Source organism: Clytia hemisphaerica, unplaced genomic scaffold (genome assembly GCF_902728285.1).
Source record: "Clytia hemisphaerica strain Z4C2 unplaced genomic scaffold, Clytia hemisphaerica genome assembly, whole genome shotgun sequence".
In the NCBI taxonomy this organism is placed as follows: domain Eukaryota; kingdom Metazoa; phylum Cnidaria; class Hydrozoa; order Leptothecata; family Clytiidae; genus Clytia; species Clytia hemisphaerica.
The window spans coordinates 257,125-268,990 of NW_027104420.1; positions in this window are offsets into that span (position 1 = coordinate 257,125).

Genomic DNA, 11,866 nt, shown 5'->3' on the forward strand with positions numbered 1-11,866 from the left:
GTATTTGATTAAAGTCAATGAATCCAGAATTTCACCGATTTAGGAACTGTAAAGATCTTCTAACGTAACGCCACATGGTGGATATTTAGAAATGTTGGAAAAGGTTTTGAAACGATGTTGTGTGTCAACTGTTTCATTTTTGATCGGTATTAAAATGTGGTTTTGCCGGTTGAATATAATTGCTTTTCTTTCAAGATATTCCAAATTGACACGTCGAATAATGGTACAGCTATCAAGTATCCCGGATTGAGAAGTCAACACATCGTCATATTGCACGGCATACAACATTAATTAGGAAAAGGTATATTTCGTTCTCGAATATGTTTTCACCTGGTTTTATCGTTATCTTTTATACCATTTGTAGTAGTAATAACATGGTTTGGAGGGTGATTTGGGATAATAACCCCGAGGTTCATTGAAAACATTTCGAAATAGCCCGAACGTAGTGAGGGCTATTTTGAAATGTTTTTAATGAAACGAGGGGCCAAATCACTCGAGAATACCATGTTATTCCATTCTGCGTTAATTATATGGTCAAAAAAAGAATTGAAGAACAATCAATCGTTTTTTTTCGAAACATATAAAAACATTCGAAACTATAAAAAACATTTGATTGACACTCTTATCTAGATTTGCTTAAAAATTTTGTGCCATATTTTTTTAACCAATCAAGGGGGGACCCTTGATAACTGATATTGAATTGTTTTCAAATGTCAAAAATAACTAGACAGGGAGATTCCTCTCGATGAGTAGATAAAGAAAATGGGGTCACTTTTGAAATTTGGACCACGTGGTCCCGAGATATGACCTCTAAAGTCAAGAAAGACGATTTTGATGACGTCAGCATTTTTACGGTGAGCAATAAATTGAAACATCGACAAGCTCATCATGTAGCCTTGATCATGGGCTTTCAGAAAAATATATGGTTTAATATGTTTAGATCAGCCGTTGGCGAGATATAACAATTTTAAAATCGTTTAAAACGCTTATTTTTGCTGAGTCAGCACTTTTTTTCCATTAATTGTAGAAAAAAGTGCCCTGTCCGCCATTATGGATTTGAGGGGGTTCCCATCTTCCTGAGGGTGGGGCTTTTTTTTGGTGATTCCTGACATGTTTCTGGACATTTGTGCAAAATTTCATCTCTACACCATTTTTGTCCCGGTCTTGGCGGTTTATGACCTAATTCTACCTGGCTACTATTTCAGGTCGCTGACTACTGAATGACTGAGATTTATCCCAACATAGATAAAGTAAAGTTACATCTTCTAATTTCCAGGATTTTGACATTAACAGGTCAATTCTTAATTCTGCCAGACTAAGTACGAATAGTTTGTCTGAAATCACTTTCACCCATAAAGTGAAGAAACAGTTGTCCTAAATATTTCACAGCATTCTTCAAGAGATCTTTATTGAAAAAGATTATACCGTGCCTAGATTCCTTACAGACCCATCTTTTGCTCCTGACCTAGTGACTGACAACAAATCAAACTATTCCAACCATCAAAACAAACATCTGTAATACCATTTAGGACATTCAATAATTTACTATGGGAATTTTCGTGTACAATGTTGAAAAATCAAATGTTGAAATACAGTTTGCCTTACCACGTTTAATTCAAACTATTCAAAGATTTAAGCACCTCTTGGTTGTTTTGAATCACCTAGAAAGTTTTAACCGAAGTTTTTTATGAAGTTTGGGGAGCCAATAAATGCTTTGTAATCTATCGTTAGACTCGGATTACTCCGTACCAAATTTCTTTTTAAGGTCATTTTTATGAGAATTTTTGATCATGAACTTCTGACAGATTGATAAGTTTCTGACCTGTTTCCTTTCAATCTCAGCTCTTTTACTAAAACGTCAGCATAGAAACGTTTACATATAAGAGCAATAATGCCAGATGCTTTACCGATAGGTGCAACGACAAATTGCTTTTGAAGAAAAGAAAGATATTCCCGACATAATGGATCTTGTAATGTTTCGGAAACATGATGAGGATATGATACAAGAAAAACATGTTGTTGCCATTGAAACAAGTTCCCTTTTTTGGCTACACTGTATGTTGACATTCTGTTTCTATTGCTGTGACAATGAAATTCCGTGACAATGTTTTTATTTATCTTCTTTTCCGTGCCCAATATCATCTAAAATCATACAAATATTTTTGTTAATTATCGTGACTTTCTAATTTCCAATCTCCATTTTGAATAATTTTGTAGTTTTGCATTTCTTGTTTTGAGCTTGATGCAGAGCTAAGCTCAGCGTCGTTATCCGCATCCACTCTTTCCTTCTTGTTGTTCTTCTTCTCCTTCTTCTTGTTTTTATTCCCCAGCTTCATCTTCACCGTAATCTCCTTCACCGTGGTGTTCCCGTATACTGTATATGACCCCGAAAACGGAGATTTTCACCCAGCTTCACCTTCACCGTACACAATGTCGTCTACATCCCTGTATACAATATCGTCTAAAATCAAACAAATATTTTTGTCAGTCGTTACACTTTTTTCTTACATGAGAACAATCATCCAACATGCATCTTGCATACAGAAATTATAGGAGTATCCGACCCTACAGCCGTTAGTAGGTACTGAAACTCTACCAAAATCTGCCAACACATCTCGTGAAGCCAGACTCGATGTATCAGCAAGAGGATTTTGGGTGACCGGCCAGAAAGCATTTTTTGATGTAAGGGTTTTCAACCCATTAGCGAAGAGGTACGCCACTCAAGATCCGACGCGAAGTTACGTCGTAAATGTAAATGATAAAAAACGAGAGTACAACGAACGAGTTCTTCAAATTGAGCACGGCTCATTCACTCCCCTCGTATTTGCAGCAGCCGGTGGAACTGGTCGAGAATGTCTAAAATTTATATTAAGAGACTCTCAGATATGATTTCAAACAAAGAACGATCATGATATTCAGAGACTGTTTCGTGGTTTTTTCGCAAACTGAACTTTATGCTCATTAGAGCAATACATACGTGTTTTCGTGGTAGTAGAACCACGCAGAACTTTTCTTCGGCGATTTATGATGTCGGTGTCACTGAGGCATTGACAAATATTCGTCAATAATTTTGAAAATTTTCTATGACTAATTGATGTCAGTGATTTATTTATATATTAAAAAAATAGGGCAACCTAGATTTGTTTTATAGCGTGCCGGGAAAGCCTCCGGAGTTATTTGATTGTAATAGGCTAATGCTACATTTGAAAAATAACGTATACTCAAAAAATTATCGGAGTATTACTGTTTTACTTTTCATGACAATCAATACTGCCTTTAAAGAATCTTTAGAGAAACTGTTAAACAGAGATTTATAAAAGCGTTTGTGTTCATACTGCCAAAAAAAATACTAGCTCTTAGCAAACTGTTCGAGGACAAGAGACCTGGTACATGGTGAGCCATTTTTCTATCATTTCAAGAAGTTGTTTTGCTATCCCTTTACACTTCTCTGCAATAATTAAAGATTTGAACAAAATGCGTGAATAGTTGTCTTACCCACGTGGTGAGAAATTTAGCCATGAATGATGATGTTTTTCATGATAATCGATCGAAAAACATCATCATTCATGGAGTAACTGAAAACACGCCTGAACAAACAGAAATCACTGATAGAGCCTTTGTTGATACCCTAATTGAAACGATCAAAATACCAAAACCAAACATGAGAGCCATCTCAAGAATCGGTACTCAAGCCAACGATAAAAAACGACCAATTAAAGTTGTGCTTGGTACAGAAAAAGAAAAGATGACAGTTCTGCACAACCTATCTGCACTGAAAGATAACGAGGAATATAAAGGAATCAGCATAACGGAAGACCTAACACCAACAGAAAGGTCTGTCCTTAAAGAATCAGCCTTTGGTTGATTTTTGTGAGGGGTTGAATCTCAAAGCTATGATTAACTCACCAACCTGTTTTAACAATCCTGATAGGCCAACTTGCATTGACCATATGCTTACAAATAAGCCAAATCATTTTCAGAAAACTGCTTACACTATTACCATTGGAATATCGGACTTTCACAAGATGACTCTAATAATCCTAAATGAAAACTTTAAGAAATTGCCACCGAAAACAATCAGATACCGATCTTACAGGACATTCAACAGTGATACTTTTCGCATGAAACTAGATCTGATCATCAATAGTGATAACAGTGAATTTGAATCAAAAATAAAATGTATCATAGAAGAACTAGACAAACAAGCTCCTTTTAAATATAAAACGGTTAGAGGTAATAATATGCCTTTTATAAATAGAGATATGAGAAAAGCCATCATGATAAGATCTAAACTCAAGAACCTGTACTATAAGAATAAAACACAAGAAAACAAAACAAACCAACATAACTGATAACAAAAAGTCAGACCGGTGAGTATTCTCCCAGCTCTGTCAAAAATTTATGAAAAAGGCATACATACCCAAGTCTCAACCTACTTTAACAACATTTTGATGAATAGACAATTTGGATATAGAAAAGGAATGAGTACACAAACTCCACTTTTAGTCATGACTGAAATTTGGAAGAAAGCTACAGATGAAAAGAAAAAGTTTGCAGCGCTACTCATTGACTTATCAAAAGCTTTCGACTGCATCTCGCACGAACTATTTTTCAAGGAGTGCCTTAGGTCTCATAGCATAGCACCTATCTATCAAATAGAAAGCAAAGAACGAAAATTGGCGACCATTACAGTACCTGGCATAATGTTAAAGTAGGTGTTCCCCAAGGATCCGTTCTAGGGCCGCTACTATTTAACATCTACATGAGAGATTTGTTCTACTTTCTTGAAAATAGAAATGTACTGAATTATGCAGACGATACAACACCTTTTGTGATAGCTGATTCTTGGGAACAGGTTGGCGAGGAGCTCTCGAACGGAGCTGCTATCATCTTTGAATGGATAACCCAAAATCAAATGAAAGGAAATGCAGACAAGTCTGAGTTGATAGCTAACAATACCAGCAAAGAAATCTTCATTACTATACAGAATGAACGCATCTTTAACAGCAACTCAGGCAAGATCCTAGGATTAACTTTTGACAACTGTCTGACTTTTGAGCCACATATTAACACGATTTATAAGAAAGCTAGCCAGAAAATCAGTGCACTTGCGAGGGTAGCACCGTACATGAATCAAAAGAAAAAGCAAAGGCTCACGAATGCCTTCTTTCGAAGTCAATTCAATTATTGTTCGCTTGTCTGGATGTTTCATGTTCGCAGGCTAGATCAAAAAATAAATCACCTCCACGAAAGATGTTTGAGGATAGTGTATTCTGATCATACATCTACTTTTGAGCAGCTTTTAGAGAAAGACGGTGCCATCAAATTCCACCAGAAAAATCTTCAGTTGTTAGCAATAGAACTTTTCAAATGTAAAAATAACATATCAGACCTAACTAAAGAAATTTTCAAACATGATGAAAATATCAAAGTAAATCGCAAAACGCCTTACTTCAGATCAAGAGAAATAAACTCTGTTTTTCACGGTTCAGAGTCACTTTCATTTTTAGGGCCAAAAGTTTGGGAATTAATTCCGGATGAGTATAGAGATATAGTCGATCTTAGTATTTTTAAGGAAAAGATTAAGCAGTGGAGGCCTACATCATGCCCGTGTAGAAACTGCCGGACCTATATTGACGGTGTCGGCTTTTTGTAATCACCTTACAAATTGTAAAGTAGCGTTGACTTTTATTAGCCTTTGTTGCTACCTGTTCGTCAACTTGAAATAAACTATTACATACATACATACAACCCTGCTAATATCTTCTATGGGACGCGTAACATCACGAAAGCCTAAACATAAAAAAAGACAACTTAAAGTATTATTGTTAAAATCATCATAATTATTTACAAACACAATCTAAAATGAAAATTCAGACCAACTGCTAAATAAGGAATTGTCGATGAAAACCGCAAATCTTTTTTTCAAAAACGTTCCCTTTTTCTTGAAATGACGCAACCAAAAAGTACTATGAATGAATTGGAGGGTACGCAAATGAAGATCGAGTACTGCTATAATCATCAAGTAACTAATTTTGGCGAAAACTAATCCGGTCAAAAGATCAATTCTTACCCCAAAATCTCAGTGTCATGGTAAAATTGCAATTTCGGCAATTGCCAGCGATAGTGTTCTAAAAGAAACAAAAAGAAAACAGTTTAACGGTTTTCTGCCTAGTTTAAGTATTACACCCCTGTCTCGTAGCACCGCTGGAACTTCTTTCCTCAGTGGGGATAAAAATTCCTATTGAAATCCCAATGGGGATAGAAATTCTATTGTTCCAAAGTTAGAAAATCCAGTGGAGATGGTTTTGGAGTGCCATATTTAGACATTGAATTTCGAGTGGAGATAAAATCAAAGTCAATTTCTCAGTGGGGCTGAAAATCCAGGATATTTTCCCAGCGGAGACAAAATTATTGCCAAATTTTCCAGTGGGGCTAGGATCCCAGCGGGTCTGTGACACAGGGGTGTAGTATTCGGAGATAAAAAAATATAAAAAAAAGACATAATGAAAAAAAACTGTGCGTTTGCTTCGAAGTAGAATCACTCTACTTGTCAACAATCATCATTAGTTTGAAATCTGTCTTTATTGTTGTGAAAATTAAACCTTTCTTACGCCGGCCGATGCTGGTTTCTAATCTGTTGCCAGCTTAGGTTGTCATTTAGTCTTGTATCTCTGTATTTTGATTCTGAAATTGAAAGCAGTCTTTTATCATTCAAAATGTCCGAGAAAAGTTATCAGTAAGATCGAGTAATACAAATAATTTTAAGGATTTTCACCCATATACATCTTTCTTTCCAAAGTTATCCTTATTTTGAAAGACTCAGCTTGATTCGATTCTAGGAATTTGTCCCTCGGAAATTGTCCCTATAAAATTGTCTAGGATTTAATGTCACCCTTGTATCAAAGACAACTATTTTTATGTAGTTGACAGCATTAGTATTGAGTCAGCACACATCATCGGATAATATCACGAAAAACTAAATCTAACCAGAGATGCTAGAAAAGTTTTCTTTCTCTAATCCATTTCACTGCTATCGGAAGAGACTGCTTAGGAAACTCACACATTGTCGAATTCAAGACTGTTTTCGTGAACCGGCCTCTTTTTCAACTAATTTCTTTAAACTCTCCCAAATCGATGTGTGACAGCATGGAACCTAGCTACCAATAGAGACTGTTAACGCTACTAGCATCAAAGCGTTCAAGGAAGAACTAACCAAGGCTTGGATGGAACATCCATTGCGCTACGAATCAAGATCTTTGTAATTGTAGATGATAGATCGGTTTAGAGGCCGTTGTGTGCCTGGACTGTAAATCTTCATAAAAAGAAACCGCTCCTTTCACGGTAATCTGACCGGATTAGGCGGATTAAAAATTTTCTATTTTAGCAAAATTTTGAAAACAGTGCTGAGAGTAATAACAATCTCTTTTTCTTTTATCCTGTGAAGAACATAAAAAAAAACATTCTACTAAAATTTCAAGTTCCTGGACTTTTCCCAATCCAAAATTATATTGATCCTACCCGGGACCCTTTTGACTTGTTATAAGGATGTCAAATCCATCTTCATATCACTAACTAGAGATACGAACGAAACTAGCCAAAATAATCCCGATTTTCAAAATTCCCACAAAATGATCACCGTGTTTCAAACTTTTTAATCTATAATGTGTCAATTATAGCTTTATAATGTGTTAATTATAGCTTTATAATATGTTAATTATAGCTTGAAATTTAAATTCTTAATTGTGGTTGGTAACATTCTTTTAGACAAGATTTTCAATGGTTCATTAAACCTTAGAAAGAAGGACGTTTTTTTGGATTTAATTCATATGATGATGGCCTTCTAATAAAACATAAAACATGCGAAATTAAGTTTTGGAGAGCTCCGAAACGGAAATCCATTCTCATCAAAATTAAAAGATTGCTAAGAAAAAAGATTGTTTTTTAATAATGTCTTTAAATGATCCTCAATTTTCGTCTATGATAAACATTTTGGAGCCAGGTTAACGATGTAGGTCAGAATTGCTACGAGAACAGGGGTCAGACAGAAGTAAAGGAGGATTAACATGCTTGGGGAGACGAGAAGTTTTTTTCGCATTGGTGCAATGCAACATGCTCCATCCCACCCACCAACCTGGAACAGGATAATAACAAAAAATGCATTATTCCTCATTGATAATTGGGAAACTGGGGCGAGACTTATAATTTTAATACTTTTAATCCACTGAAGATGAAAAATAGAATTTAATTAAGTTTTGGAAGATTGGGGCGAGACTCTTCATTACTTGATAAATAAATTCCTCAATACATTAACACCGTAATTTATCAATTTAAAAGTTTGATAACGCATTGCAAGAATGGGAAGAAAAAAATTGTTTTTATCAATTTGTAGACTGGAGTCGTTTATAATGTGTGTAATACAGTAGTATATATATGATAATACGATGATTGTTACGGGATTTAGTTTGTATAAACGTCTGGAAGAATCCGGTGTTCTGGCCTTATAGAATCCCCGGCTAGCTACGCAGAAACTTGCGTAGCGAGAAAACAAATTTATCAAGCAACAACAGACTCTAAAAACAATATCAACTGAAATGGAAAAATATTAACACACAAATCCACACACATTTTCTTTCCAAGAATTCTTTTTGAGCAGGAAAAAAGTATAATTGCAATATTGACACTTTTCTTTTGTTTGGAGTTAGTGCACAAAAGGAAGTATGTGTAAGAATATGCCCCGATTTTGTTCAGGAACAACCCTGCACTTCATATAACCAAGCAGAAATATCCGCCTCCATGAAGCCTCTACATATTTCGAATTTTAAATATGATTGTTCATTGCTGAAAGATTTGAGAAAACTTTGGTATATGAACAAAAATCTCTGAGCATAGCCTTCCTGGCAAAAAAAATAAAGGTTTTAGCCACGTTAAAAGTTTTTTTTTTTTTCAAAATAGCGAAATGAAGAGACGCAATGAAGTCTTTTGATGTTTCATTTTACAATTGTTTGATTCCTTTAGAGCTGTTGGTCAAAATGGGCTCAAAAAGTTATACTGGAAATAAAATATGCCATAAATTTCCAAATTTTTATGTAGAATAGAATAGAAATTTTAGCAAATACAATTTTATAAAAAAGGCAAAGCCAAAACAGCCAAATCTACGTCATTTATGGTCCTCTTAACGGTTAAAATTTCTTTCAGAAAGAGGTTTGTTTGCTAAACTTACGTGTGTAGTTTTCAAGATATCTGGATTTTAAGTTTGTGGAAAATCTGACTTTTCACTAAGAAAGCATTTTTACGAATTCTTTCAGACATTTAACCTGAATATCTTTGGTTGTATAAAGAAAGAGTTGTAGATACTGTCGTTTATAAATTTCTAAATAATTTTTTTATTTTGAAAACATTTCCTGTAATTTCTCAAAAATTAATGAAAACGCCACAACGTGAATGAATTTTCAACTATCACTTTAGAAACTTTTTGGCCAGTTTTCCTTTAAATGTATCAAACCAAGAACAAGATAATAAAAATTAGAGAATGCAATCCACTGCTTAACCTACAGGATGAATTTACCCTTTTATAACTTGTTCCGTTGAAAATATCTGAAGAAATCTCATTAAGTCCATTCTCCAGCTTTACAAATTCACTACTTTATTCGATTCTGACAGGGTCGGTTGGTCGCGTAGAACGATGACTTAATTTGAAAATATTTAAAAGTAAAAATATTTTTAAAATATAATATAATATAATAAGACTATACAGTATCAAACAGTTTAAAAAATAACGAGTAAGATACATACTTTAACACTAGGCGTGGTGACGCAAAAAAAGGAAGCTATTAGATTTTAATATCAAAACATGGCAAATTGAAAAGAATCTTCGAGAACACTTAAGAGAAGCTTCAGAAAAACGATGTTAAAATAAGCAATACTAAATTAAAAAATATATATATGAATTAATATAAAACCTGATATAATACAAACTCTTTTATGAGAACAGTTTTATAAGAACAACTGACGCTTAGATCTAACAAATATATGAGAACCAACTAAATGAGACCTAGACTGAATCAAGAGTATAGAGAAGTAAACACCGCTAACCAGAGTATAATTCTTCCAGAAAATCCTTTAATCGATAACATATGCAGGCTCAAAATTATTGAGAAATTTTGTTAAAATAAAAATATTTTAAGAATATTTGAGCCTGATAATTTCAAAGAAATCAAGAATAGCCGAGCTTGAGCTAACATTCACTGGTTTATTTAAAAGAAAGCGTGTATAGGATTGTTTGTATGAGACCTAGTCTAGAAAACAAAAACACTTAAAAATACATGTCACTGCATTTTTCCCATTAGTCAGTTCTCTCAGGTGCTTAATAGAGGGGGGCTATAAAAAAATTTTATTTTTAATTTATCTATTAATAAACAGGGGACCTTATTACCGGGGATTGGAAATTATACTTTTAAAAACCCCCTTTAAATAAGTTAATATTAGACTTACGCTAACAAAAGCAATTGAGGGACTCTTTTTTGACAGCTGAGAATATTTTCGAAATTAATAAACAAGGGGTCCTAATAAGGTTTCCGTGGTTGGAAAAGAAATCGAAAAATAAACAAGCGGGGGGGGGGCATTTATCAGGCACCTAAGAGTAGAATTTTATCAGTATTTGTCTTAAAAATACTAAAAGGCTAGCACTGCTGAGATTACATAATATTTAAAAATTTGAAAATTTTTCACACAACTTCTTAAGAATGAATGAAATAATAAGATACCAGATTGGAGAAAATAAGTTCTCCAATATATTAGCAGCTTCTAATGCATGGCTTATAAAGTCGATATTAGGTACATCATAAATGTAAACTACAGCTCGCATTCCATTGATGAACAAATGAATGAATAAACAAAACCAGGAAACCGTATCTAATCGTTTTAGAATATACATTGAACGTTTATATGGATTCATTCGAAAGTGGAAATACGTTAAGGAAACAAATACGGGGGTCAGGTATAAGATGCGATAGATAGGGTTCGTCAGAAATACTGCTATACCAGAAACAATAAAACGTTCGATAAGTCGCCAAGATTCCCACCAAAAGAATTTGTCTCTGTAGGGTTCTTCGAATATTTCTGCGAATCTGTTGCCAATGAAATCGCTCCTGTCAGTCTCGACAGTTCTTTTCCATCTTGAGAAACAAGTTCTCAAAATACATAACATTGGAAATATTAAAAATATAAGATACGTGGTCACAGAAATCTTTCTGTTTTTAAATAGGTAGTAGCCCAAAATGACTGCAAATGGGAAAGGAACAACCCAAAATGCCAAGAATAACATATTTGCCACCTGCCACAAAGAAAAACATTCAACAGTACCGTCAATGTATAAGAATGTTACTTCATTCATTGTTTTGCAGTTCAAAAGCTGAAAGACTGTTCTGCAGATGTTTTTGTAGCAAAAAGCGATGATGATATAATACCCAACACAAAATCTCGTTATCAACCATGTTAATCTTAAACTTGATGGTCGAAAGTGTTTCAAGAGTTTTACAATCAAGTGTAGAGTTGAAATAGTCATTAACAATAAAAATAGAATCGTATATCCGTTTAAAACCTCTCGCCATACAACATTAAATTCCCTGAAAGGACAGAGTGCCTCTAAGGCTTCACTGCTTTTAACCATAATATCCATGTTCATAAGTCTATCGATTAACGTTTTTTCATTGCCCTGAACTGTTATCAAAGCTTTCAACTGAAAGAAAGAGACCAAAATATTGAAGATTGATGAAGTGGAAATCTCTTTACGTTTTCTTTGGTTATCTCCTGCTTGTAGTTCTTCCATTTCATCATTCTCGTTGGCATTTTCTTCTCTTGTCTT